Source organism: Pezoporus flaviventris, unplaced genomic scaffold (genome assembly GCF_033815535.1).
Source record: "Pezoporus flaviventris isolate CSIRO_AGI_PZ_B2104156 unplaced genomic scaffold, CSIRO_AGI_Pfla_v1 ptg000015l, whole genome shotgun sequence".
NCBI lineage: Eukaryota > Metazoa > Chordata > Aves > Psittaciformes > Psittacidae > Pezoporus > Pezoporus flaviventris.
Window position 1 is genome coordinate 31620932 of NW_026892563.1, and position 27460 is coordinate 31648391.

Genomic DNA, 27460 nt, shown 5'->3' on the forward strand with positions numbered 1-27460 from the left:
AAAGGTGCTGTGTGTATGAGTTTGCCTAGGAACCTAAGTCTTCTAATCCAAAGATCATAGAAAAAAGGGGTATTAGATAACATAGTAATAAAACCCAATATGTGATCTTTAGTTTTTCCCTTTCCTGGAGGATTATTTTTATCTATATAAAATTCCTAATTTCAATATGTTTAATTCAAAGAAAATAAACATCAGAGTTCTGTGTAGTGTATCTGAGAGTTGTTCAACAGACTTAGAAACAACTAGGATCACCTGAATGTGCCTCTCACAAGTAGTTCAGCTGTGTCCTGTTAGAAGCTTTAGGGGTTCTGCTCTTGTTAATTATTCATTTAAATGCTACTGAATCATCACAATAATTCTGCTTGTTATGGCTGTCTTAGTTTAGTCCCCCTAACCTTTCTGAATGGAACCAATGTTATTTCAGCCTCCTATTCAATGAAGTTTAAAAGCCACCTTGGTCTTTGTAGGCTTTTCATCATTGCAGTACCAATACCTAGAATGGCTGTCCTGTAACACATACAATATTATACCAATGATCTAGTGTTAAGAGGTTTGTTAATACTTTGCGTATAAGCTTTACACTTTACAATTTGAATTTCTATGGACTTCAGCTTTTCAATTATTTTGAATTTTCTTTAGGAAATAAAATGTGCTTTCAGAAGAGCAAAATTCATACAGAGGTGCAGATGTCTCTGACTGAATGAGTATTCTTGAGGGAACAAAAAAGTAGGCTAAGTTAAATACGTGCCTGCTGGTATACAGATTCACCTGCTTTTCTTATAAAGCAGACCAGTAGCTAATTTACATTTGTTACTGCCATATAAATTCAAAGTTCCTTTTATCTGATCCCATAAAGTCTTTTCTGTGTTTTGGGATGGATCTATAACTGCTGACAACTTTCAGGGCTCCCATTGAATTAGCAGAATCACGATTGCTTCTGTCAGATATGGAAGCTATGTATGTAGAATTGTGTATGTACATATCCAAGGTGACTGCATGCTTTGTCCTAGACTGTGGCATATTCTCAATCAGTCAGTCGTTAAAATTTATGTAACACCTCAAAGAATTTTACAAATGACAGCAAATTAAAGCAAAGCTAACTCAACCAACCTTCTATAATTTGAATTGTGTCAGGGAGCCCTGAGTCTATTCCTGAGACGAGTGGTATAAAACTACAAAAATATTATTCTTTATTTTGCTCTCACTTCATTTATGCCTTTTGGATGAATGAAAAACCACAAGTAAGTGAAGAACCTTGATTAAGGAAATGGGAAAGACTGCTCTTGTAGGGATGGTGTGTTCCCAGGCTGAAGAATGGGAGTTCATGTCACTTGGACTTTACGGGATTCCATTATTACCCCTTTTTCAAGTCAATAGAAGTCTTGGGTCTGATTTTACTGTCCATTGTCAAACATAAATTTTCATCTTCTATGTCTTTCTGCTGTGTAAAATGTAAAAAATAATAAAGGGAATATAATAGGGATTAGGTAGAGAGTTTGAAAGTGATGTACAGTTACAAATGTATGCATCTAAAATAGTTCATTTGGCACTTGCATATACCATCAGAGTATATATTTGCCAAGTATGCACCTGTACTAAACTTTAAATTTTGGATCTATCTGTAGTGTTTCCATGAAAACAATATGGCTGCAGTGATGTAAACTTAGGCTGCATGAAGTAAACCTGAGAAATAAAGCCCACTATAACATCATGTTTTTGAAAGGACATGTAGTGACAGGACAAGGGGCAATGGATTTAAATAGAAAGAAGGTAGATTTCAATTAGACATTAGGAAAAAAAATTCCCTGTGAGGATGGTAAGGTGCTGGCACAGGGTGCCCAGAGAAGCTGTGGCTGCCCCATCCCTGGCAATGTTCAAGGCCAGGTTGGATGGGGCTTGAAGCAACGTGCTCTAGTGGAAGGTGTCCCTGCCCATGGCAGGGGGTTGGAGCTGGATGAGCTTTAAGGTCCCTTCCAACCTGAACCAATAACACCATGAAGGTGTTATTACATAATCATAAATTCAAAATTTATGTTAAGTACAGGGAACCAACTGTTTATATTTTGGCTCACCAGCTTTAGGTAAATTATAGATCAAATATTGGTCCTCTGTATCATTGCTAGAAATAACATCTTGTGCCCCTAATGATAACTGCCACTATTTGGGAGTACTACTGCATTAAACCAAAATAGCTTCTGCTAATCAACTGCATTGAACATGCACAAGTTAGAAGGCTAATTAAAGTTACTATGAAATTCAGGAGAGGATTTTTGTATCAGGAAAGGACTATGACGATGAAGTCTCAAGTTCCCCTTTCCATATAGCGAAAGTCCTGAATAAGCCTAAACTTTTTCTCCATCCTTCTGGATCAACTGAAGTGCATGAAAGTGTGTGTACAAAGGAGCTTACCTTTTATACTGTTGAACAGTCAATCTAGGTATGCTGCTAAATTATTTTGTCTCATGGTTCAGGTCAGTGTAATTAATACCATGTGAAAAGCTGGGTGACTTGTTGCAGATACATGTTAGAGGTTTCAAATCAGGTGTCTGAAAACATTGCCATGAAATTGTGTGTTTTTTTCATTTCATATGAGGCATACGAGATGTAACCTTCATAGCTAATTTTGTGCTACTTTTGCTTAGGACTGCCTACATATACGCATTGCCTAGTCAGTTTATAAGGTAATGCACTGTTTGAAGCTGCCCAAGAAGAAACCACACTGCTATACTAAATGGTTATCTTACAACGTATATTCTTGATTTAGAAACCACAAACAAAGCAATACCTTCATGGAACTTCCAAGGCATGTTATTTAAAAAACAGTTATTCAGTTTTTACATAATTGTGAAGTATTAAGGATTTTGCAGTTCTAATAAATAAAACATAGGTATATTAAAAGCATATTAAACAGTTCTTTTCTTAAAAATTTAAAATGGTACTTCATTGTCTGGACACCTCCTGAGTCTGCATTAAGCAAAATAAAAGCATTGTATAACTGTTTAACTGTTTTTACTGCAGTATATCTTAAAGGAATGACTTTGCCATTTTTGTATGTGATGCTTTAAGAAAATCCTCTTTCTTACTTCCATGGACACTTATTATGAATTAGAAAGGAGAGTTTCATTTGTCTTTGGTAATAATTGATTATTTTAATCATGGAGGAGAGGATATTAGCCCAGAGTTCTAACTCTCTCTAAATCTGTTACAAGGTAAAATCACAGGTGTATCTCTTTGTTTCAAAACACAGATTTTTCTAATGCTGTGTTTTGTAGCAGAGGATATGGGTTGAAAATGAAGCTTTAAAGTACATGCAAGATGTAAGTATGTGTTCAGATACAGGCTCTGCTGTTCACTTTCTGTTCCACTTCCAGCATTCATATCCTTCCTGCTACTAAACCTTTCTTCCATATGTCTCCTCATTTGTAGTCCTTGACTTGCCTTTTCCCATAGATATTCTAGGTGCCCACACAGGAAGGAAAACTGCTCTGAGCTCCTGCCAACAGAGGGGGGAAGGGGACTGGCTAATAAGCTTGTGATCATGACCAAGATTGCAATACTTTTTCATGCATTGTGTGGGGTTTGACAGTGCTGAAATATATTGGAATGCGCTAAGCAAATAGGACAGAAGTTAAAGCATGAATTGGGTGAAATGAGCTCTGTAAGGATCCCTCAAGGCCCTTTAACTGGCTTAAACAAATAAACCACACTAAACATGATGTCGAGAAGCACTGTTAAAGTAGAATTTGTTTATTCTTTTTCATTAGTCTGTTTTACGAAGTTCTTGAAAAAAATATCCTGGTGCCATCACCCCATGGAGGTTTTAAAGAGTCAAGTTAGCTATAATTCCAGCAGAAGCATGTCTGGCATGATGTCAGAAATGTGAATATATCCTTGACCTTATTTATAGTTGCTTCCTTAATAACCAAGAATAAAACCCAGAATGTACTTGGCATAGTCATGAGCAATGCAAGGATGAAAAAAAAAAGGTGTCTGGGGGGGGTGGGACCATGGCAGTCAGGTCAGAATAATGGGATGTACCAATAAGGGTTTAAAGTGAAAGATGGGAAGAATTAAAAACTTGATAAAAATGATGAATGTGAGATATGTGGCTTTAAGGTAATTTTTATAAGTATCCTAAGTATTTATGTTTTTGTAATCATTGCAAGGGTTTCTTCCTGGGTGGGTGAATTGAGTATGTCATATAAACAGTTTGCCCAAGCCAATGCAGGTAGGCAGTATGACAATCACCTTTTCTTTAAGTCAGTGTTTAGTTAAGATGTTGCATTTGTGACAAAACCCCTGTATTTTTTTGAGGGAATTTAATAAACTGTTTCTAAACTACATGGTCTAATCACTTTTTGCTATGATTTCTTGAAGTTAATTTAAAAATGAGTCAAGGTTCTGTGTTTCAATAAACTTCTAATAAATGCAATGTGGTTATACTTAGCTTAGGGAATAATCAGGGAAAGCGGACAAAACAAAATAGGAACATTTCTCTATTGTACTTTAAAAACTTAAATAAAATCCATGGGAGGCAGACTACATAACTTGAAGCAATATATTTAATATGTGGGTAAAATTTTTTTAAAATCCAAATGGTTAAACTAAACCTATAAACAGCTAACTGGAATAACCATACATGTATACAAATTCACTGTGAAACTAACCCCACTTCTGCAGCAGCAGTCACATAAAGTGCAAGGAATTTCCCACCTCTTGAACGCATCTGTTCTAAGTCTCAAAACCGGAGGCTAAAAGTGAGTATTGTATTACCCAGTGCTGCAATTAAACATTAGAAACTAAAAAATGGGGGAGGAACCTACTGTGTTGATAAAGAAGATAAATGGATTGATGAATGCTGATGAATAGGTTGTAACAAAAACATGCAGAAAAGTCCTGAACACTCTGTATTCCATTAGTGGAATACTCTTACGCTTTAGTTTGCTCTTATCTTTTGTGGCAAGTGCAACAGAAGTTTAATATCTAATGAAAGCTGAGTAATTAAGAATGGGGCCAAGCTGAGGCAAATAATCACTTATTCTCATATCTTGAGCCTAGCAATACTAGGAAACAATGGTTGGCTCATAACTGGATGATAATCCCTCTTGATTGGGAGTCTCTTGTCTGTATTGCTTCTCCTATTTAGCAGCCTTTGCTACTTACTGTGTTACACGTGGAGAGGAGGGGAGTAAATCAGCTTCTCTTGTTCCAGCATTACCTGCTTGTGACACTGTTAGCTTTTTCTTTTATGGAGTCTGCTGTGTTGGCAAAGCTGGGAATTGAGATACTGCCCTTGGTATTGAGGAGGTGATGGGGAAGTTTTCTGTAATTATTTTAGGATGCCTCTGTAGCAGAGTTTATTCTGTTCCATGTTTTGCCTGGCATGGGCATGTTTCAGTTCTTCAGGCAGAGGCAAAGTGGTGTCCTAGAGATAATGATGTTCTAAATTGGGGTGAAAAGCCAGCAAGTCTAACGTGAATTAACAATTAAAAACCCCAATGACAACAAAACCTTTTTTAGACTTCAGGATACTGTCAGGCTTTCATTTTAGTATCTCCAGGATAGACTTGTTTAAGCAGTGCCCTTCTCATTGAATTCATCTACTTTACTGTTCTGTAGGACCCTGCAATTTCATTGCACAATTGAGCAGACTCTTAAACAAGGTCCAGAAACAAACTTTCCTGGCTAAAACCAAAGTGCTGAGACAAACTCTTGTAATTTGGAATAAAAGCAGTACAAACCACAGAAATTCAAAACTGCAAGTACAAGTAAAGGTAGATTAGCTGGTGCAAATTCTAGGTGTCAGCAGAGCTGCATGTTTGTTCAGCTGTTTCAGTGCTCTTAGGCCATACCTGGGGGATGACCTGTGGAGGTTGTTCAAAGCAAACCACATAATTCTGCAACTTGCTCTTTAAAGCAAAACAATTATCCATTATTCCAATCACTTCCATGTATTTTTGAATAACTGACTACTTCTCATCTATTAGAAACACACTGGAAAGACAGATGACTGTCTCTTTAACTGTTTACTGACAGAATGGAGATATTTACAGGAGACTTAATATTGGGTTACAGTTGGAAATGAAGTAGATAGAATTTAGTAGTTTCTCTTGAAATGGGATTTTAATTGGGAAGCAAAGGAAGCTCAGTAAGTAAAAGAAGAACTGTACCTCCATTTCTGTGTAAAATCTCTTCCTTGCAAGTATCATTGTGATGCTTTGTAGACATTGCATTGTTCTAACTGAAATTTCAATTTGCTGTTATCTCTATTCTGAAAGGTTTTATTTTGTAATGTATCCCAAAGGGAGGTAGCTGCCCATGTGTTTGACATATCTGTCTGCAATAAAACAAGATGTCAAAAACCTGGTCTGGCAAAACAAAGTGGAGACAAATTTAGGATGATCTTAAATTTGTGAAACTGTGCTTCTGAGAAGGACCCAACTATAGACTACTTCTTAAAACTGCAAAAACAAGGTGCCTTAGAGGAGCAAGCATATGGATTTCTCTTGACTACAAAAAATTCAGCATTGCTCTGGCACTTCAGTTGTCTCAGAGATTTTCAGGAACCTATTTGTCATCACTGGGTAATGACAGCCCAGACCTATTTGTCACTGTGACTGGCAGTGTCCACCACTAGATACGCAGTTGTATTTCAGTTGTAAATCACATAAGCAAGAAGGCGTACTTGAAATTCCACATGGAGAGTGAATGAAGGACTTTCTACATATTTTATTTGGATGCTGTACTAGGCTAATTTTATGTAATAACCAAATACAATTGTGTACAAGAAAGGTTGGAGACATTTTCCTTCATGGCTTGCAAAAATATGTTCATAAACCTACTGAGGAAAATGTGGGATTGAGCTTTCTCACTCTGAATTCAGACAGTGGGGGGGGGGGGAAAGCTGTATTTTGCAGCCAGTGAAATGAAACTCCCAGAAGGTTACACTATTACTTACTGACCTGAAAAATCTGATTGGAGAAGTAATATTACAGTACCTGAAGTGTATAGATACTTGAACAGAAAGCTTTCAGTAGAGCCAGCATTAAGGCTCAAAGGAGTAATGACTGCATTGGTTTTATCACACAGCTGACTTGTCTGCTTTGTAAAACTTGAGAGTCTATCAGAAACAGAGACATTGTTGGTCTTGTTCTGTATGTTTATTTTAAAAATCATCTTGCCCTCTATACAAAGCTCTTCAGTATCTTGGCATTGAATTTGGCTTTGAATAAATTTTGCTATGTGAATGATTTGTTTGTTTTTTTATTAATTGTCCTGGGTTCAGCAGTAGCAGTCATTTTTCTCCTTCTTAGTAGCTGGTGCAGTGCTGTGTTTTTGATTTTCAGCCTGGGAACAGCGCTGATAACACCGATGTTTTTAGTTGTTGCAAAGTAATGTTTACTCTGACCAAGGACTTTTCAGTCTCATGCTCTGCCAGTGAGGAGGGGCACGGGAAGCCAGGAGGAAGCAGAGCACTGCTCGGCTCGGGCTGGGTATCAATCGGTGGGTGGTGAGCAGTTATATTCTCTTCCCTTGTTATTTCCCTTATCATTATTATTATTGGTGGTAGCAGCAGTGATTTGTGTTATACCTTAGTTACTGGACTACTCTTATCTCAACCTGTGAGAGTTACATTCTTTTGATTCTCCTCCCCATCCCTCCTGTAGTGGGGAGTGGAAGAACGGGTGGAGCAAGTGAGCAGCTGCATGGTTCTGAGTTACTGTTTGGGCTTAAACCACAACATTAATATTTGAAATATTTCTATGTATAATTATATGCCTGGAATGAATCTGAAGAATTGCTTTCCTATAGCATTTTATATTTAACATGTCTTGAATACATGAAACTAAAATATAGTATGTGGTTTAGTGATACTGTGACAGTTGCACTACATAAATTGTGAAATTTCCTGTCCTACTACCGTTACTTCCACATTTTGTTAGGACATTGCCTGCCATATGGTTTTAAGAGTATGTTGCCTTACTAACCTCAGACATCTTCCACATGAAAAATACAACCTGTGCATATATACATACTAGTTCAAATGCAAAAATTCAGCTTGCAAGTGCTGCATCATGGTAACATTCCTATAAGGAAAATATTGCAAGATTACTCAAGCATTTTTTGTACATGCTTAGTAAATATTCATATCTTGTTGAATCTCATTCTGATGTTAAAGGTCTTCAGGTTGATAACAAAGATGGCCTCTTATTGAAGTATCTGATCAACTTCAGGGTGATAACCTCAGTTACTTTGTATTGCTGCAAAATCATCATTTTACCAGTAGCATATCCTTCCATCTAAAACATATTTTCTCATGTACAGGTAACCATTTCCGTATGTATTTATTAAGATAAAAGGACTAGCTTTCAACTGAAATGCTGTTAGACGCTTTTCAAAAGACAGTCTTTCCTTTAAGCTTGTTTTTCATGACTCTCTTAGAGAAGGCACGATATCCTTGGTTGGTCTAAAACTGGAAAGAAAATCAAATGGTAAGAGAAAAACTTGTCTCTTAGCTATCAACAAATCTTCAAACCTCATTTTTAGTTAAGGGCTCCTTTTACTAATTTCCAGTATCTTAATATGATCCTGACCTACACTTACAGTAATTATACTAGTACAGTTAAACTGATGCACTGCACTTCCATCATTTCTCCGAGAACGTGCTGCTACAATGCTACTTAAGAATGAGAGAAAGTTTTCCCATTGCTATGCAACTGTGTGTATGTCAATAGAATTGCCAGTATAGTCATACAGGAATCTCATTACTTTCACTATTTCTGGTTTTAAATACAAGTATTCTTTTCCAAAGCACAGATCAGTACAAGTAGAGAGAGCCTTGTTTTGGTCACTTTAAATGTATTTCCGATTTAATTACACTACACTAAAGAAAACAACTCCTAGCTAAAAATAGCATGTTTGTATAACAGGGTACCTTTTCTGAGAACACATGCTGTGTAGGAGCAGTTATCTGCTTTTGGCGTTCCATGTTCCTTGCAGCCTAGTGCTTACAGCTTTTGGAAATCACAGGTAAGGAGAATATAAAAAGAAAGTTGAGCCTTGTTTATTCCAGCAGTGGTGGAATCAGAGCTCTGGGGAGTTATGCTGAGGTCCACAATTGTTCAGACCAAGCTCCTTTTGACTAGAGGAACAAGGGCTCCACTGAAAATCTGAGGCTGGCACGTGATTTTAGTAAAGAACTACTGATTCTGATTTTTAAATAATATGGTATCAATATGTTGCACATCCTTTCAAGAGTGGTTTGTTTTTTCTTGATATTCAGAAGATCAGACCAATGAATGTATGGGAAAGACTGATTAAGTACTGGAGGGTGTGTTTGGAGAGGGGGTTTAAACCAATATGAGAAACACTGGTACAGTGAGAAGATGCCATTGGGCCATAGTCAGGCCATTCTAATTATAAGAAATAGGAACTGATCCTCAAAACTTGATCTCAACTGAACTTGATTTTCAAGTTTTCTTCTTTTTTTTTTTTTATATAAATTGGAACAGAGTGGGGTAATTATTGGCTGGAGTTCATCTGTAGCCTAACCCCCACTTCTGTTCATTTAGCACCTAGATAGCAAGCATTAATGCCAGAACAGAAAACAAGGTTTATGACAATATCTTTCAAACATGGAAGGATGAGGCAGAGGAAGCTTGCGGATGTTTAACTGTCTTCCTGCCAGACCCCCAAAATATCTACTCCCATTCTCAAAGATGCCTTGCTTTTGTGGCAAACAAATAAAAAAAGAATATGTCATCATTGTGAGAGATAGTCCAAAGAATGTTTGCACAAGACTACTCTTAACACTTTTCCACTAAGATTTACTAGTGTTATAGCATTATAGTAGGAAAAAAAAAATGCTTTAGTGCCTGTTTTGCTGTTTTGGTTCTGGTTTGGTTTTTTTTCATGAGAGAACTAAATCTTCTAGGTCCACATGAAATGAAAGGTACATCTGTCTTAGGGTGATGAATAGTTTCATTTTTTTGTGAAATCTCTGGGTGGTGTTTAAATATGTCTATTAAATACTTTCTAAATGGTCTTTCATCAAATTGTCAGTGTCACATGAGCAGTTACAGTGAAAGTACTGAGCAACTTGTAGGAGAAAAACAGAAATCTGAAATACAAGGTGTCAATAATGTTTTCATTCATTACCACTGACAAAGTTAAATTCAGTATATTGGGACCTAGCTGTTAGTAGCTTCATAAGAATTTCCACATTGTTTCCTGAATCTAATAGGAACAGGTTGTGAGGAAAAGCACTAATTAGGAGAATTGGTGGCTTTTCTCCAGCACTGAATTATGAGGTCATTACTACTTGTAAAAATACTTATCATACTCAAATATTCATAATTATATATTAGGTTTCTTGGAGACAGGGAGATTACAATAATACATCTAGGTCTTGTTATTAGTTGGTAGTTTTCATCGGTATTCAAGATTAGTCCATTACTCTGAGCCATAGCCACATCAATATAAATCACCAATGCAGATGCTAAACAAAAGTAAGTTCTGTGTGGGGAGGACACTGTTGGTTGCTTGATTTTCAATAGTTTCTTCTTCTGCATTACTTGAAGCACTTGGAAACCTGAAAATGCAATTTCTCTTGCTATTGATTTTTGTCCTTTTCCATTTAGTAAGCACTGGGATACCTGGAGATCTATGCATGTACCTTTCCATGTGGTGAGCTCAGAATATGCATTATTGTTTCAGTTAATGCTTCTGCAGCTTGGGATCCTGGTCTCACTGCCTGTGCAGAAGTGTGTCTGAAAAATCAGAAGTAATAGTAGTTTACAGAAAGTTCTGGTAAACTCCCTCGTTTTACTGGATGTACTACAAAAATGATGCAGTCTCTTACTCTTGTTTCCAGTATATAGTATGTAATATATGTAAGATCATTGTATTAACACTGCAGTTACCATTAAGTGAAACAGCATATCAAATTTGATTTATTAGCAAACTATTATCAAAGTTGCTCACTGTAAATGAAACCAGTAGTTTTAAAAAGTCTGTAATGTCTAAGTGAAACAAAGAACATATCTAGTGGCCTGAACTGTTATTCCTGAATATGGAACTACAGGTAAACAGGTATGTTTCATAGGAACAACTGTTCAACTGAAGAAGCTCCTTGTTTGTTCATGGATTGAAAAAACCTTTTGGATACTAGTTTTATTTTCCAGGAGCACTAGTCAGCAAATTGACTCCTGAGCTTATAAAATCAGTGTGTGAAATCGGAAACACCATGGAAGAAACCAGGAGGAAACAAAAGGTTGGCAGCTTAAAGCTGCGAGGGATCTCTTAAAATAGGTAATATTTTATATAGTGTGTTTTTCCCATAGGAGAATAGGGTGTAAGCAGTTGTTTTAAAGGGGAACTGGGAATGAAAATGTGAAAGTGCAGAGATGACAATAAGGACAATGTTTCCTATTTTTCCAGCACTTGAGATCTGTTGAGGTCAACAGAGCATCCAAGCTGAGGAAATTGACCTTTGGTGAACATGCTGAAGAAAGCAGAGCTATGCAGCACTGAAGTGACTTTAGGATGGTTATGCGTGTCCTTTACATAGCCTTTAAATGTCTAATTCTCAGCTTCTCAAGTATTTTTGATCACCTGAAGGAGTTGTAAGGTGACTAAGTTTGTAATTTCATAATTTCAGCTCTATGTTTCCAGCTTCAGTGTGCACTCGCAACCCAGAAAGCCAACCGTATCCTGGGCTGCATCAAAAGGAGCGTGACCAGCAGGTCGAAGGAGGTGATCCTGCCCCTCTACCCTGCCCTTGTGAGACCTCACTTGGAGTATTGTGTGCAGTTCTGGTGTCCTCAACATAAAAGGACATGGAACTGCTGAAACAAGTCCAGAGGAGGCCATGAGGATGATCAGGGGACTGGAGCACCTCCCGTATGAAGACAGGCTGAGAAAGTTGGGGCTGTTTAGCCTGGAGAAGAGAAGGCTGCATGGAAACCTCATAGCAGCCTTCCAGTATCTGAAAGGGGCCTATAGGGATGCTGGGGAGGGACTCTTCATTAGGGACTGTAGTGACAGGACAAGGGGTAACAGGTTAAAACTTAAACAGGGGAAGTTTAGATTGGATATCAGGAAGAAGTTCTTTACTGTGAGTGTGGTGAGGCAGTGGAATGGGCTACCCAAGGAGGTTGTGAATGCTCCATCCCTGGCGGTGTTCAAGGCCGGGTTGGACAAAGCCTTGGGTGGCATGGTCTAGTGTGAGGTGTCCCTGCCCATGGCAGTGGGGTTGGAAGTAGATGATCTTAAGGTCTTTTCCAACCCTAACTATTCTATGATTCTATAATTCTATGTTAAACTGTAACCATAATATTCTTTCTTTATAAGTGAAATCTGATTCCTTTTTTTATAGGTTTGTCCTAATTAAAAAATGTCTAGCACCATAGTTTCCTAATAAATGCTTTGGATGAGCAGTGGAACTGTAGGAAACATTACTGTGCTTATACTGTTAAAGTGTGGTCATGGTTACTTTTTCATCCATCTAAATGACATGCTAGTTATAGGATTTTTCTAATCTGGAATAAGGTTACTAATGTAGCTGAAGTATTCTCATCTGCCTTAATTTTAGTGAAATGAGTGTATGATTTCTAGATTGAAGAAAATAAAAATTACAATAGAACTGTAAAATAACTAGTTGAATATATCCCAAGAACTAGTATGCTTACTAGTATACTCATAACTTTTCATTTCTTCAAACAGTGCTGTTTTCTTTGCCCCTCTCTGGAGTCAACCTTAGCTGTTTTTGGTCTGCTGGCTTCATAAGTAGTACCCTTGCTAAAAAGCAGAGAAGTTATTTAGGCCACATGATATGAAGGAAAGAAACCAACCTGCTGAGAGCAAGGAACTGGAATGAGTTTTGAAGCTGATAATCTTGTATCAGGTTAATGGTAGTGTAATGTGGCATTGCTGTAGGGACTTCCTATGTGATAAGTAACTAATGCTCCAGCAGAACTGTCACAACAGCAGTCACTTAAAAAAATATTATGGAGGCAGGAGAAAGAGGTAGTGGTTAACAACAGGAGGAGAGAGTGAGATCATGACTACTATTCTGTGGTTCTTACTGAAAATTGTGAAGTGCTGTAGGTTATTGGAGGTCAGGTATTTTCACCAAAAATGGAAGCCTGGGGAAATTGCTCCTTGGAGTTGTAGAATCTGAATGTGATTCTGCTGGAAAGAATACAGGTATTTAATCAGATTTAGCCTTGCAATGTATAGCCCACAGCAGAGATGTAAAATGGTTTGGAAATGTAGTTTCGGGGGGGGCAGGTGGTTTGTGTGTGGAGGGGGGAAATCTGGGCTTCATAAAAATAATATAGAACTTGCCCTACTTCAGTCCATTCAAGAGCAGTCAGGGAGAAAAGATTCTGTTAGATGGGACTAATATATATACTTTGAAAGATACCTATCTACAGAGGTGAGCTACTCTGATGTCCCTTGTTTAGTCTCCACAAGAGTAGAAACTGGTTTAAAGGGGCCCTATGGATCTTTCTCAGCCAGGTTAACTGTCGCTCATAAAGAACAGTTCCAGTTTCCATTGGACAGGTGTATAGTTGTGAGTCCAATAACAGGAACAAAGATTACACCTTTTGTTAAATGTAAAAATGGCTTCTGTTTCTCATGGTTTATTGCAGAGTTTAATAAATAGCAAACAAATTTAGAGAAAGACTTCAGTACTACAAGAGTTGAAGATTAAATTGTTCTCTCCTTCCTGGGCTAAACAGTGGCATAACAAGATGAAGTGGTATGTATCCTACCGGCTCCTATGACGTGAGATATGTAGAATCAAAATAAGTGTTATTAGTGAGTTAGTTCTATGTGATTTGTCATAGATCTGCAGTCTAACACCCCCCCCCCCAATTTCTAACAAGCAGCACTAAGTTATAGCATTTGACCATACAGTGGGATGAGGATTCATATCTGAATACACAGAAATGGCAAAGAAATGAAGTCAACAAAACAGATTAACAGCATGTAGAACAAAATTTCTTATGGATGCTGGTTAGCGTCACCCAGTCTAATCCAGTTATTTGCTTTTCTTTAGCAACAACATTGCACTGTCTCAAGACTGCAGGCTGCCAAAACTAAAGGTACTATTTGCAGTGATTCGCATGGCAAGCCAGTGTCTGTCAGTTAACTGAGATCTTATGGCATGAGAAAATGTCATGTCATTTGCTGTTAGCAGTTGGTTATAAGACCTCTATACACGATCACCTCCTTCAATATTATTCCAGTACTTAATTACCTCTTTAGAAAGCAGGGAGGTATAAAATGGCATTGTGAACAGAAGAATATACCAAGGAGTTCTAACCTGTCAAAGTTGAAATTGTATGTAATCGAGGTTTACACGTGTGTCTGGATTTCATGAGTGCTGTACAACATATGAAAGCATCTTGCATGCACACACTCCTTTTAAGAGACATAGCTGAAATGTAAGGCGCTAAGAAAAGTGATGACCCTGCCCAACCATTTTAAACTTGCTGCCTAGTGCTGCAACAGAGTCAAGGTCTTCAAAATCAATTTCCAGTGTCACAAATATTTATTCTAATTGGAAGTAGCTGTTGTGGCACTGACCTTTCTGTAAATATTTCTGCATGGGAGATACAAAAGTGGAAGTGTTTGTTGCTATTTCACATTTCCGCAAGTAAGTCTTTGTTTGTTTGTTTCCTAAAAGAAAGGAAAATGTTGGTGAATGCTACCAAGTATCATTGCTCATTTGGTGCACAGACAACTCAAAATAATTGAAGGAGAAACCTGTGGGGAGAATGAAGGCCCCAAAACTGTTGAAATAAATCACTTCTGGCTTAAAGTGACTACTTTAAGATGGTCACCTTCATGAAATAAATAACTTGAATGGCATTCGAACAAACTTTAGGGAAAAATACAGGAAATGTTCTAAGTTCACAATTTCTGTCAATATCAGTATTATTACTTCTGGATTTATAAAGCCAAGTAAGAAGACCTCAAAAGATATTAAAGATGCAGATGAGCTTGGTATCAATTTTAGGATTTTTTTTTTTTTTAAAGCATGTGGCATAAGATAGAAAAATACTATTCAGCAAGCTGGCCTCATGTGAGTGAGTGTTTTAAACATCAAATTAAGTAGATACCTTTTTGATGTCTGAGGTCTAAAAGTAAAGATATGAGGGAACCAAGTATAAATAAGACATCAGCATACACATCATTGAACTTGTAATTTTCTGTGTTCACTGAGAGCCTTTCAATAGAAGATTGTAATCATTGTTGGATAGTACTCTACAGTATTTCTAAGAAACTACATAAAAGCATGTGGATATATTTATATTTGCATTAAGTTTGTTTTACATGGGGATATGAAGTTAATACAAAGAAGCACTAGTACTAGTTTACAATAACACATTCTTGTTATGAATTGTTAGCTGCAATATAATCACATGTCCATTTCCCATTAACTCATCTACCAATAGAATTAGGTAAAAGGGTATTGGTCTATTCCTGTAACTCAGACATTCAGCAGGACAGAAACTGATCTGCTATTTCTGTGACTCAGATGCAGCTATGTGTAGGTCTTGCTGTTCAATATCCCTCTGGTTTATTGCTTATCACAAAAAAAACCCTCCAAAAGACAGGAAGTTAGCTGTAACTTAAAATGAGACATGACATTATGAAAACTGTGGTAAAAATGTGGGTATTTTCTAATTCCTGATCAGCACAAATCATAATTCACTGATTTTTTTTTCACTTTAAGAACTGGATCAGGAACAAGACTAAGACTGACTAAATAATAATCTGCTGCAGGAAAGTGAAAGATAACTACTAAAAACATTCAGAATTTGGGTGGTTGGAAGGTGTGTGGGGTGTGATTTCTGGTGGGTGGTGTTTATAGTTATGAAAGCGGTTATGAAAGCCATTAGACTGTTTGCTTCTATGATGAGCATATATATTTATGGTTTCAATAAAAATTCTTCTCTGGTGCAGTAGATCCTTTCTTGATCTTTCCAAAATCAAGATTTTCATATACAAATGATTGGTTTTTATTATTACTTTTCTGACACTTAATGCTTCTTCCAGAACTGTCAGAAAATTTCTATTACAAAAAAACGGTTACAATAGAATGCTCTTATTAAATTAACTGTTGTCTTTGACTTTCACATTTGAAAGCTGCCACATTGAATTTTGCTGTGATTGTGCAAGTTCCATTCAGCACCAGTGGTTTTAGAGACATGGTGCTTCTGGATGTATTAATAGTACTTTTCCTCCTTCTTTTTTATGATTCTATGAACCATATCTGATCCAACACAAGCTATTTTTTTTTTTCAGTAGGAAGAATGGGAATGAATTAAAATCAACTGATACGCACTCTAAAATGCTCTAAAATGGCAGAAGCCATTATTTTGAGACAAAAGCTCGAAAAGAAGGAGATGCATGATGTACAAAACAGGCTAGTCTGGTACCTTAAACATTGAAACGTCTGTTTTAAGAATTCCATCTCAAAACAGTAGCTGCAACAAAGTTAAGTTTACAGGCTTGAAGAGGTGGAGCTCTTTCATTTAGCAGATTAGTATAGTTTGAATTGGTGGCAGCAGAGTGGTTCTGCTTTTAGGTTTGAGGTTTGTCCTTCCTTGGACAGTGGTCAGCCAACTGGCTGTGAATGAGTGTGCTTTGATTAACTTAGGTGGCACTGTATTTGCCTCAGAGCAGCTGAAGACCCAGCCTTACTGTATCTGGGATGTGTGGGTTCACATACTGTAACTTGAGGTTTGTGACTCAGTTGTGTTTAAGCTTGGGATCGCAAGCTTTTTTTAATTATGCTGTAAGCTACAACATCTCTAATTGCTATCACAGAGAAATGTATCAAATACCAGCTATTTGGGCAGCGTGCAGTTAGGAATTTATTAGTTGCTGCTCAGATCCTAATTTAGTGGCATGGTCTCGTCTCGCTGAAAGTATAATTGCCATTATTGAATAATCATTTTGATAAGTTATTTCATTTTCTGCCCTGTTTATCTTCTGTTCTTAAGTGTCTCGTTTGCTTCTTTCAGTATTGCCATCTCAATCTGAGCTTCTTCTGGCTCATTCTAAATATTTTCCAGTCTTTGTTTAACAGCACAATCATTGCTCAATAACATCTGTATGTCTTCTGCAATTCTGTCAAATTGGCTGGTATAAAAAGGCTTAAGTACTGCAATTTCCTTTCTGAGATCCTGCTGTTGCACCATTTTGACACATGGGGTTTTTTGTCTTACACCCTTTTTCTTCATTTTGGTCCCATACATTAAGCCTTCTTTTATCCTCAAATAAAATACCCATTGAAAAAGTCAGCTTTCTGTAAAAATGTCCTATTCACTGAATATCTGTCACATTGACTAGGGTGTGTACATGAAATATTGTAATTTTTTAGCTTGCAATCATAGTCCACAGTAGGTATTTAGAAGCTAAACCCACATTTCTGTATTGGATATTTTGTCTGTCACAATCAACTTGAAAGTGTTTCTGCACTTTCATTGTGCCTATCACATTTTAATGTTTCTTGTAGGCATTTGCAAAAGGACATGGAGATAATTTAAGAGCTTGAAAATAATCTGACTTCTATTTTGTGAGTTATTCTTGCTGCTATAATATCTATTGTGCCCTCTTATGCATCCTATGGTAGCTCATGCACGGACACATATGCATCTGTATGCACATACATGCGAAAACTCCCACTCATAAAGGCAACAAGATACCTGCAAGGGAAATGAGATGTGCTATGCAGTTATTGATTATCAGCCTTTGGAGAGAATTCTAAAGCTGAGTACTAATGAGAACTTATTTACACTTTCTGCCTTATTTGCTTCTTACTTATCCTGCTTCCCGGTATCTCATAGCGGTATCACTGACCTCTGGCTTTTTTCATTTCATAGCTTTAGTCACATTTTTGAAGTATCAATTAGCATCCAAGGCCACCTTCTTTCCTGATGGGATTTTTATGGCCCTGATGTGTTAAAAGTTGCTGGGCATTGAACAGATGCTTTAATTCCACCAAAAAAAATATGTATAATAAAAGTGCTTTGTGCTTTGCATGACTGGTCCTGAAATGCACTAGATATGAAGTGTATTGGGTTTCTTTTTTCAAGATTTTGGTAGTGGGGGGAGCTGCAGGGTTGTAGAAGCTGTGAGAAGCTGCTAAAAGTTTCCCTTGTGTCTGACAGGGCCAGTGCCAGCCGGCTCCAAGATAGACCCACCACTAGCCAAAGCTGAACCCTTAGTGTCGGTGGTGGAACCTCTGGGAGAACGGATTTAAGGAGGGGAAAAGAGCCACACAATATCAGCCAGGAGGTACGAGTGAGAATACGTGAGAGAAGCAGCTCTGCAGACACCAAGGTCAGTGCAGAAGGAGGGAGGAGGTGCTCCAGTGCCAGAGCAGATTCCCCTGCAGCCCGTGGTGCAAACCCATGATGAGGCAGCTGTGCCCTGCAGCCCATGGAGGTCCATGGTGGAGCAGATTCCACCTTCAGCCCATGGAGGACACCACGCTGGAGCCAGGGGATGCCTGAAGGATGCTGTGACCCCATGGGAAGCTTGCGCTGGAGCAGGTTCTTGTCAGGACCCGTGACCCTGTGGAGAGAGCACCTTGCGCTGAAGCAGGTTTGCTGTAGGACTTGTGATTCCACTGGGACCTGCGCTGGAGCAGTCTGTTCCTGAAGGATGCACCCCATGGAAGGGACCCACACTGGAGCAGTCTGTTCCTGAAGGATGCACCCCATGGAAGGGACCCACACTGGAGCAGTCTGTTCCTGAAGGAAGCACCCCATGGAAGGGACCCACGCTGGAGCAGTCTGTTCCTGAAGGAAGCACTCCATGGGAGGGACCCACCCTGGAGCAGTTCCTGAAGGATGCACACCATGGAAAGGACCCGCACTGAAGCAGTTCATTAAGAACTGCACCCTGTGGAAAGGACCCACATTGAAGAAGTTGGTGGTGGAATATCTCCTGTGGGAGGGACCCTACACTGGAACAGAAATACATAACTACCCCCTTTAGTTATATATTTCTCTTCCTTATCCAGTTGTGGATGGGGTTTCTTGGGTACCTGGTATCTAGCCAGGGTCAACCTACCACAAGAAAGAACCATAACTGAAGAGGTACCAGACTGTTGAATGGGCTTGGAAGGAACTTGGGAGTTATGATTTAAGGCCAAATTAAAGATAAGATACTTCTTACAATAGGCCCCTATTTAATGCCTGAAAATTGTAAATATATATATATGACTAGATAGAAGTTGTATTTCCTTGTGTAGTGTGGCCTGCTCTAAAAGGCTTGCTTTTTCCAGCCAATTCTGCCTAGTTGGTTTGTTTCAGTTGTTTGTAGTTCAAGAAATAGTGGGTTAGGGCTGGAATCAAGGCCATTGTATATCTAGATTTGGAATGTCGAAACCAAACAGAATGAATTAAACAGGATTATTACATAAATTCCAATAGTTTTATTACTGTACTTAAAAAGTGTTGTTTGTGTGGTTTTAAAACTCGTGTCCATTATTCTTTTACAGTAGTTGCAAGAGATTGCAATCACGTCTCTTCATTTCTTTGATGCCACTTCTTTCCCTCCTGAGTTGCTTATTCGAAATCCTGTTTCCTTCATGTCACTCTTCTTTCTCATGGAGATAAATAATAACTTACAGCCATTCAAAGATCACTTCTATTTGGCTTCTGCATTTCTATTTTCAAGCTCACTCAAGGTATTTGTCTCTGTTCTGATGAACATTATTTTTTTGCCCTATTTTGAATCTGAATGATCCATTCTATTAAGAAAAGGGGGAAAAAAAGCCCAGTGTTGTCAGTACTGTATCTTATTATGTACCTGTTTAAGGTGCCTATAAAGAATGGTAGCTTTTCACTTTTAAAATGTACTTTATTATATATATATTAAATGTATTTAAACACTTTATATTATATATAGTAAATACTTTATATTATATAAAATATAAAGTACATTTATATGTAATGCATGTATATGTATAAATGTATAAAAAGCACTGATGCATTACCCTGTGTACTGAGCTAGTCACAGGCTCTGCAGGAAGTGGCAGTATAGACATGTTCACCTCCTATGGAGTGAAAAGACCCACTGACAGCCCTGTGTTTGTTGTGGGGTTTCAATTTGGCTTTCTAGCACTCAGGATTGCAAAGTTTCAGGAGTGTGGTGAGTCACCTGGCTCTTCAAATCTTGTCCATTCTGCCAGTCTGGAACTTAACCAGCCACAACCTTATGTGTACTTAAGTCAAAACAATTTATCACAGAAGATAGCGTACCTCAGTTCCCATTGATCTTTTTACTACCGTCTGATATTGCAATCTACAGTTAGTGTTTATTGCCATTACCCAAGCCGTCCAGTCATCTTCAATAATACTAAAAAGTGTGACCAGTTATATAGTTTCTTAGAGAAAAAGCACGAAAGCTGAACTGCTATGCATAGCTGTGGAGTGCTAACATTTAAGTGCTGTCTGTAACTGGAAACAATTTTCTTTAAATTCTACCTACACATAACAAATATAGAGTATTTCTGAACTTTTCTGAAATGCATGTTTAGAGCTTCATATTGAAAATAGTTATTTTCTTCATAACTGGGTTTTCTTAATCCAAATTCTCACCTCTGTGCCTGGCAAAATCTTGGAGCAGATTCTCCTGGAAGGCATGCTAAGGCACATGAAAAACAACAAGGTGCTTGGTGACAGCCAACACGGCTTCATTAAGGGGGAATCCTGCCTGACCAATTTGGTGGCCTTCTGTGGTGGGGCTACAGAACTGATGGACAGGGGTAGAGCAGTTGATGTCATCTACCTGAACTTGTGCAAAGCGTTCAACACTGTCCCACACAACATCCTTGAATCTAAATTGGAGAGACATCAATTTGATGGATGGACCACTCGGTGGATAAAGAACTGGCTGGATGGCCGCACACAACGAGTTGTGGTCAATGGCTCAATGTCCAGCTGGAGACCAGTAACGAGTGGTGTCCCTCAGGGATCGGTGTTGGGACCAGTCTTGTTCAACATCTTTGTCGCTGACATGGACAATGGGATTGAGTGCGCCCTCAGCAAGTTTGCTGATGACACCAAGCTGTGTAATTCGGTTGATACCCTGGAGGGAAGGAATGCCATCCAGAGGGACCTTGACACGCCTGTGAGGTGGGCTGATGCCAGCCTCATGAGGTTTAACCATGCCAAGTGCAAGGTCCTACACCTGGGTCGGAGCAATCCCAGGCACAGCTACAGGTTGGGCAGAGAAGAGATTCGGGCAGAGAAGAGATTCAGAGCAGCCCTGCAGAGAAGGACTTGGGGGTGTTGGTTGATGAGAAAATGAACATGAGCCGGCTTCAGTGTGCTCACAGCCCAGAAAGCCAACCGTATCCTGGGCTGCATCAAAAGGAGCATGACCAGCAGGTCCAAGGAGGTGATCCTGCCCCTCTACTCTGCTCTTGTGAGATCTCACCTGGAGTATTGTGTGCAGTTCTGGTGTCCTCAACATAAAAAGGACATGGAACTGTTGGAACAAGTCCAGAGGAGGGCCACAAGCATGATCAGGGGACTGGAGCACCTCCTATATGAAGACAGGCTGAGGAAGTTGGGGCTGTTCAGCCTGGAGAAGAGAAGGCTGCGTGGAGACCTCATAGCAGCCTTCCAGTATCTGAAGGGGGCCTATGGGGATGCTGGAGAGGGACTCTTCATTAGGGACTGTAGTGACAGGACAAGGGGCAATAGGTTAAAACTTAAACAGGGGAAGTTTGGATTGGATATCAGGAAGAAGTTCTTTACTGTAAGTGTGGTGAGGCACTGGAATGGGTTGCCCAAGGAAGTTGTGAATGCTCCATCCCTGGCGGTGTTCAAGACCAGGTTGGACAAAGCCTTTCGTGATATGGTTTAGTGTGAGGTGTCCCTGCTCACGGCAGGGGGGTTGGAAGTAGATGATCTTAAGGTCCTTTCCATCCCTAACTCTTCTATGATTCTATGATTCTAAATTCTGAGCCAAAATATATGGTGTCCTGGGTTCAGCAGTAGCAGTCATGTTTCTCCTCCTTGGTAGCTGGTGCAGTGCAGTGTTTTGACTTTCGGCTCGGGAACAGAGCTGATAGAGATGTTTTGGTTTGGCCAAGGACTTTGTGAGCCTCATGCTCTGCCAGGGAGGAGGGGAAGCCGGGAGGAAGCAGAGACAGGACACCTGACCCAAACTGACCAAAGAGGTATTCCATACCACAGCACGTCATGCCCAGGATGTAACTGGGAGTTAGCCGGAAGGGCTGGGAGACTGCAGGGTTGGAGGAGGTATCGGTCGGAGCTTGGTCGGGCTTGGGGAGCGAGTTATCGGTCAGCGGGTGGTGAGGTGTTGTATTCTCTTCCCTTGTTATTTCCTTTATCATTATTATCATTGGTGGTAGCAGTAGTGATCTGTGTTATACCTTAGTTACTAAACTGTTCTTATCTCAACCCGTGGGAGTTGCATTCTTTTGATTCTCCTCTCCGTCCCTCCGAGAGCAGGGGGAGGGCAAGAAAGGGGGGGAAGTGAGCGAACGAATTACCTGACTGGGTTTAAACCACGACATATGGTTACCGTAGGACTGAGATACAAGACCCGAGTCCCTGTCATTCAGAAAACCAGCCTTTGTCCTTACTTTAAAATAAGCAAGAAACATCAGATTCATGGCAAGAGATCCGTGAGCTAATTCTACGTACATCAGTTTAGTATAGAGCATCACAGTACAGAGACGGCAACCTGGGGCTTACAGTAAATATGTCTGTCAGGACAGGTTCTCTATGGGGCATATTTAACTACAGTTCTGGGGATCTGTAACGTACTTCCTGTAATTTCAAAATGCCCTAAATTGTGCAAATGAAGCTTTGTTTTAACATAGTAACTCCTCTTTTCAATAATCTCTTCCCTTCCACCTCCTTAATGTTACTAATGGGGGATGGCAGCTGTCACAAGACCTAGTTGCAGCATGCTTCTGTTGTCAATGCAAGTGTTTTCATGCTGGCATTGACAGCCAGACTGAGATTTTTTTTTATGCCATTTTTATGAGCACTGTAACATTTATCCTGATGAGCTGGGTAAGTTCATTTAAACTGTTGGCTGTCTTAATTGATTCTACTCGTAGTTTTTCATTGTGACTTTACAACTGAAGAATAAATATTCACATTTATTGGGCAGCTTTTAACTAGCTCTCATTAAAGGATGTCTAGCAAGAGGATGCATTATGGTTGCACTAAACCAGCATGACACCCTTCCAGAAACTTGCATCTGACATGTTATCAGAAGGACAAAGGTAGGCATAACATCCTGGATAAATAAATACCGAGGAATGGCAAAATCCACAGCTCTCATCCAAGACAGGGACACGTATATATATCTGAGGCTAGCTGGTCTTTTTCTGTAGGTACTTACAGGAAGGATGCACTTATTTTCTGAATGAATTAGTTGAGTCTAGGCTAAAATCTAGTCCCAACTTCATTGTTCTTGCCCTGACGTAGTGGCATTAAAATGTGTATAACTGACGTGGGAAGTGCAGCAACATTTTTGTATTCCCTGAAAACATCCACACCAACATGAAAAAGAATGAAAATTTAATTGGAAGACACTTAGGGTATCTGAGACTGATAATTAAATATCTTGAGGTGAAGACTGCTGAATTACAACAATATTTAATAATCTTAAATAGAGTATCCAGGAAACTCAGTGTGCATATAGGGGAACGAGGTGCATGGAGCGCACAGTGAGTTCTTGTTCTACCTTATTCTAAAACTTGGGAAGGAAGAGCCTATGTGCTGGGTGCTCTGCATTAGAGTAAGTGTCAGTCCAGGACTGACTGACTGTTACTGAATATTTTGCTCTGTTTTTCTATTTTTCCAAGCCAAGCTTGCTCAATCCCTTACTAATATTGCAGGGCTGTAGATATTCTGTGGCTGGAAGAGAGTGTGTAACAAGTAGGCAACCCTGTGCTAGTGGCCGACAAGTTCAGCTTGTGAAGACTGATCATTATAGAACAACTTAAATCTAGCCATACTGCAGTCAAGATGCATTGCTGCCCTTAACTGATGAAGAGGAAACATTGTTTTATTCTTCTGCAATTTATTTGTCTGATTTAGTGAATATCTAAGCATGCAAACAAAGATCATAGAATTATAGAATAGTTTGGGCTGCAAAGAACCTTTAAGTGTCAAGCCCAGCCTTAAAGATGTTTCTCTCAAGAGAAGATGCTTCTCTTGACTGTTCTCCTTGTGGTTAGGAAATGAGAAAAATTCCAGCAATGTAATAATGAGGGCTTTCTGTATCTACTTAACTCTCCTACTTGAAGAAAAAAAAAAGGAAATGAGAAATTGGGAAAAATTAAAGATAAAATTCTGGTTCTTTAAAGTATGGTGGAAGGAATGTAATGCTTTGGAAAAAATGAATGTATCACCTGCAAACTAAATATGTCCACTTAAATATTTGCACACTTGCAGTGCAAGTTCTTTTTAAATGAGTCTTTAGATGCACTCCTATCATGAAGTAATATATCAAAACAGGATGCAGCAAGCTAGTAGCTTCGAGTTCCTCCTAAGGAGAAAATGGGTGAAAGTCTCCTTTGTGCCAGTTTGTGCTAGTATCTTTTATTGATACCTATATATCTGAAAAGAGAAACATACGCCAGAAAACAGAAAGCCAAAGAGAAGAAACTGATGTGCTGAGGGATAATGTGGGAGAGGCTCCTGAGAATCCATCAGCTCTGGAGACTGGTGGTCTTGATGGATCCACAAGGATTCATAAACTTAGGACACAGAGTCAGCTGAAAATGTGCCAGGCCACTGACATATTAGATCAACAACAGGCTGTATAATTCACACCACATCCAAGAAGACAGTGGCTGTTACATGCAAACAAAGTTGACAAGATTAGTTACATATCTGCTGAAGCAAAAAAATCCCTTAAGGGACTTTATGACCTAAAATTCAGTGATGCATCTGTATGATGTGCCACTTCTGAATAAATAGCTGGGATTCGTCTCCCAGGTGTTCCTCCACCAGGGTTAAGTGAGAGTATGTGTATATGCACACATGAGGGACCAAGCAAATGAATGCACTGTGAGAAAAGGTATCTGCTATTAATAATAGCAGCATATTTATTAGAACACCTTTAATTACTGGCATTGATCAGTCTTGACTGAATTACCTATGAGAGAAAAGTGTATTTATGACAAAGGAATACAATGGGTTTGTTTATATCCATTTGTTTTTAAATGCACCTTTTTATAGAGAAGCATATAAATTAGATTATTTGTGAGGACAGCCTTCATAATAGTTTAAACTTTGGGTTTAGAAGTTGAGACTGAAGGACATCCTGTATCCACCCAGGAAAGAATCAATGTGTTGAAGTGTTTATAAGGTGATCTTAAATAGCATCTACTTCTCAACATCCACAGAACATATAGTATGGGGGGAAAGCTTTATGTAATGAAGTTAAAGACTGAATTTAAGTTTTGACTGGCTTGAAATAAAAGAGAAAAGATGGAAGAAAGGCTATAATTATTGGAAGAACATAATGTGTTGCTTAGACAGGATGTGAAATTCACTGAGGAACATATTGCAGCTATAATTAGAGATTGTGTTTCAGTCACTTTAAAAATGAGTCATTAGAAAATGCATTAAAAAGTAAAATTCTGCATCTGTTGGGTCTCCCAGTTGGGACAAACATGAGAGAGAGATTCAATTTTTTTCTTCTAAGGAGCTCTGAGGTTGAATTCCAGAAGTGAAGTAGAAATAAAGCTTTGAAGTTGGAAAGAAATAGAAACAAACCAAAAGTATATATGGCTTGCAATAATTTGTGTATATAATTTTAGAACATATACAAGAGCACTGATACTCTTGTTCTATAAGAATACGCAATTGTTTTACAGGACATTCCTCTCTTTGATCCTTCCTTCCAATCATAGGGAGAGGAAAAGAGTTCCACTGTGTGTTTTTGTAATGTGTACAAAATAAGAACAGCTGAGTGATTTCATCTCAGTTCTCCTATCTTCATCTTAAAGATAAAATGAACTAGATGGAGAACAGCTTTTGCTATTCAATGCTCAGCTACAATAACCAAAATTTCAGTTAAGTTTTTCTAACCATGCTAACCATTCTAACTATGGGTGAGAAGCACAGATGTCAATTTCTGATTGCATTGGCTTTTGCAAAGAGTTGAATTTTCTGGGAGGAGAATTTTGTAGGAAGGAGGTCAATACTTACATCTGGCACCACATTTTTCTTAGGCTGTTTGCCTAGCCACTTTAATCAAGTGATAAGTTAAAGGAAAATTAGCTGTACAGTAATAAAGAGAATTCTAGTATTTGGTCCTCTTTTTTCCTTCATTTTTGGCCTCTAATATAGATTATTTTGTAGATATCTTTCTTATTTCTGATATTTCTGATTATTTCTGATAGATATCTTTCTTATTTTCTTATTTTCTTATATCTGATCATAATCTGTTTTGAAATGTGTTTTGTGTTTTTCCTAAGCAGTTGTGCCACAGGCTAAACTTGTGTAGACTGGTAATGACTTGATGTCAGTGGTCTATCTGAACCAAAAAAAAACCCAACCAAATAAACAAAAAAACCAACAACAAACCTATCATGTTTGGGGGTTCTAATACTGCATAAGTAATCTTACTGCTAACTGCTGGGGAGCTCTGGGATGTAGCATGTCACCAAATCTAGTTAAGAAGATAGATCCAGGTACTGAGTGTCCATTTATTTTATTTAAGTTATAAGACTTCTTTTTGAGTGTAGAAAAAAAGCACCAAGAAATAGGTTTTTAACAGTTATTGCAGCACTCAGAAGGTGTGGTAGCCTGAATAGGGAAGGTTACAACCAATTGTTTTGGCATTCATACTGTCTGAAAGTGGTCATTGTTATGTTTATCAATGGAACAGTGGTGTTTCTGCTCAACAAAAGCTGCCTACGAGATATGACTTGTTCTCCTTGGCTTCAGAAGTGCAGCAACATTTTTGTATCACCGGAGTCTTAGCTCTCAGTAAATGCAAAGGAAACATCCTATTTTTGAGATAGCAGTGTGTCATAAGAGTACAGTAGTTTGGTATTAAACTATGTGGAAGGTGGCTCTTCTATTCTGTCTTGAGGTTGCCCCAGGGAGCCACCCTAATTACTGTGGTGCAATGAAGTATTCCATCTAGATGAATATTATGGTTCATTTTCAGTTGACTTCTTACAGGTGCTAGCAGATAGTCTGGTCAGCAGTATATGGAAACTTGGGCTATGCAAATATAGCTGGGCAATTGCTCCTGGCAAGATGCCCTGCTAAGGCAGATAGATTACTACTGAGTAATGAAGTGGCACAGCCCCCTCTGCACTGCAATATCATAGAATCATAGAACAATATATTGTGCTGTATAGATATTCCCTTATTTCTAAATGATCCTTAACAGTATTCAGGACAAAAAAGCTTCCCTC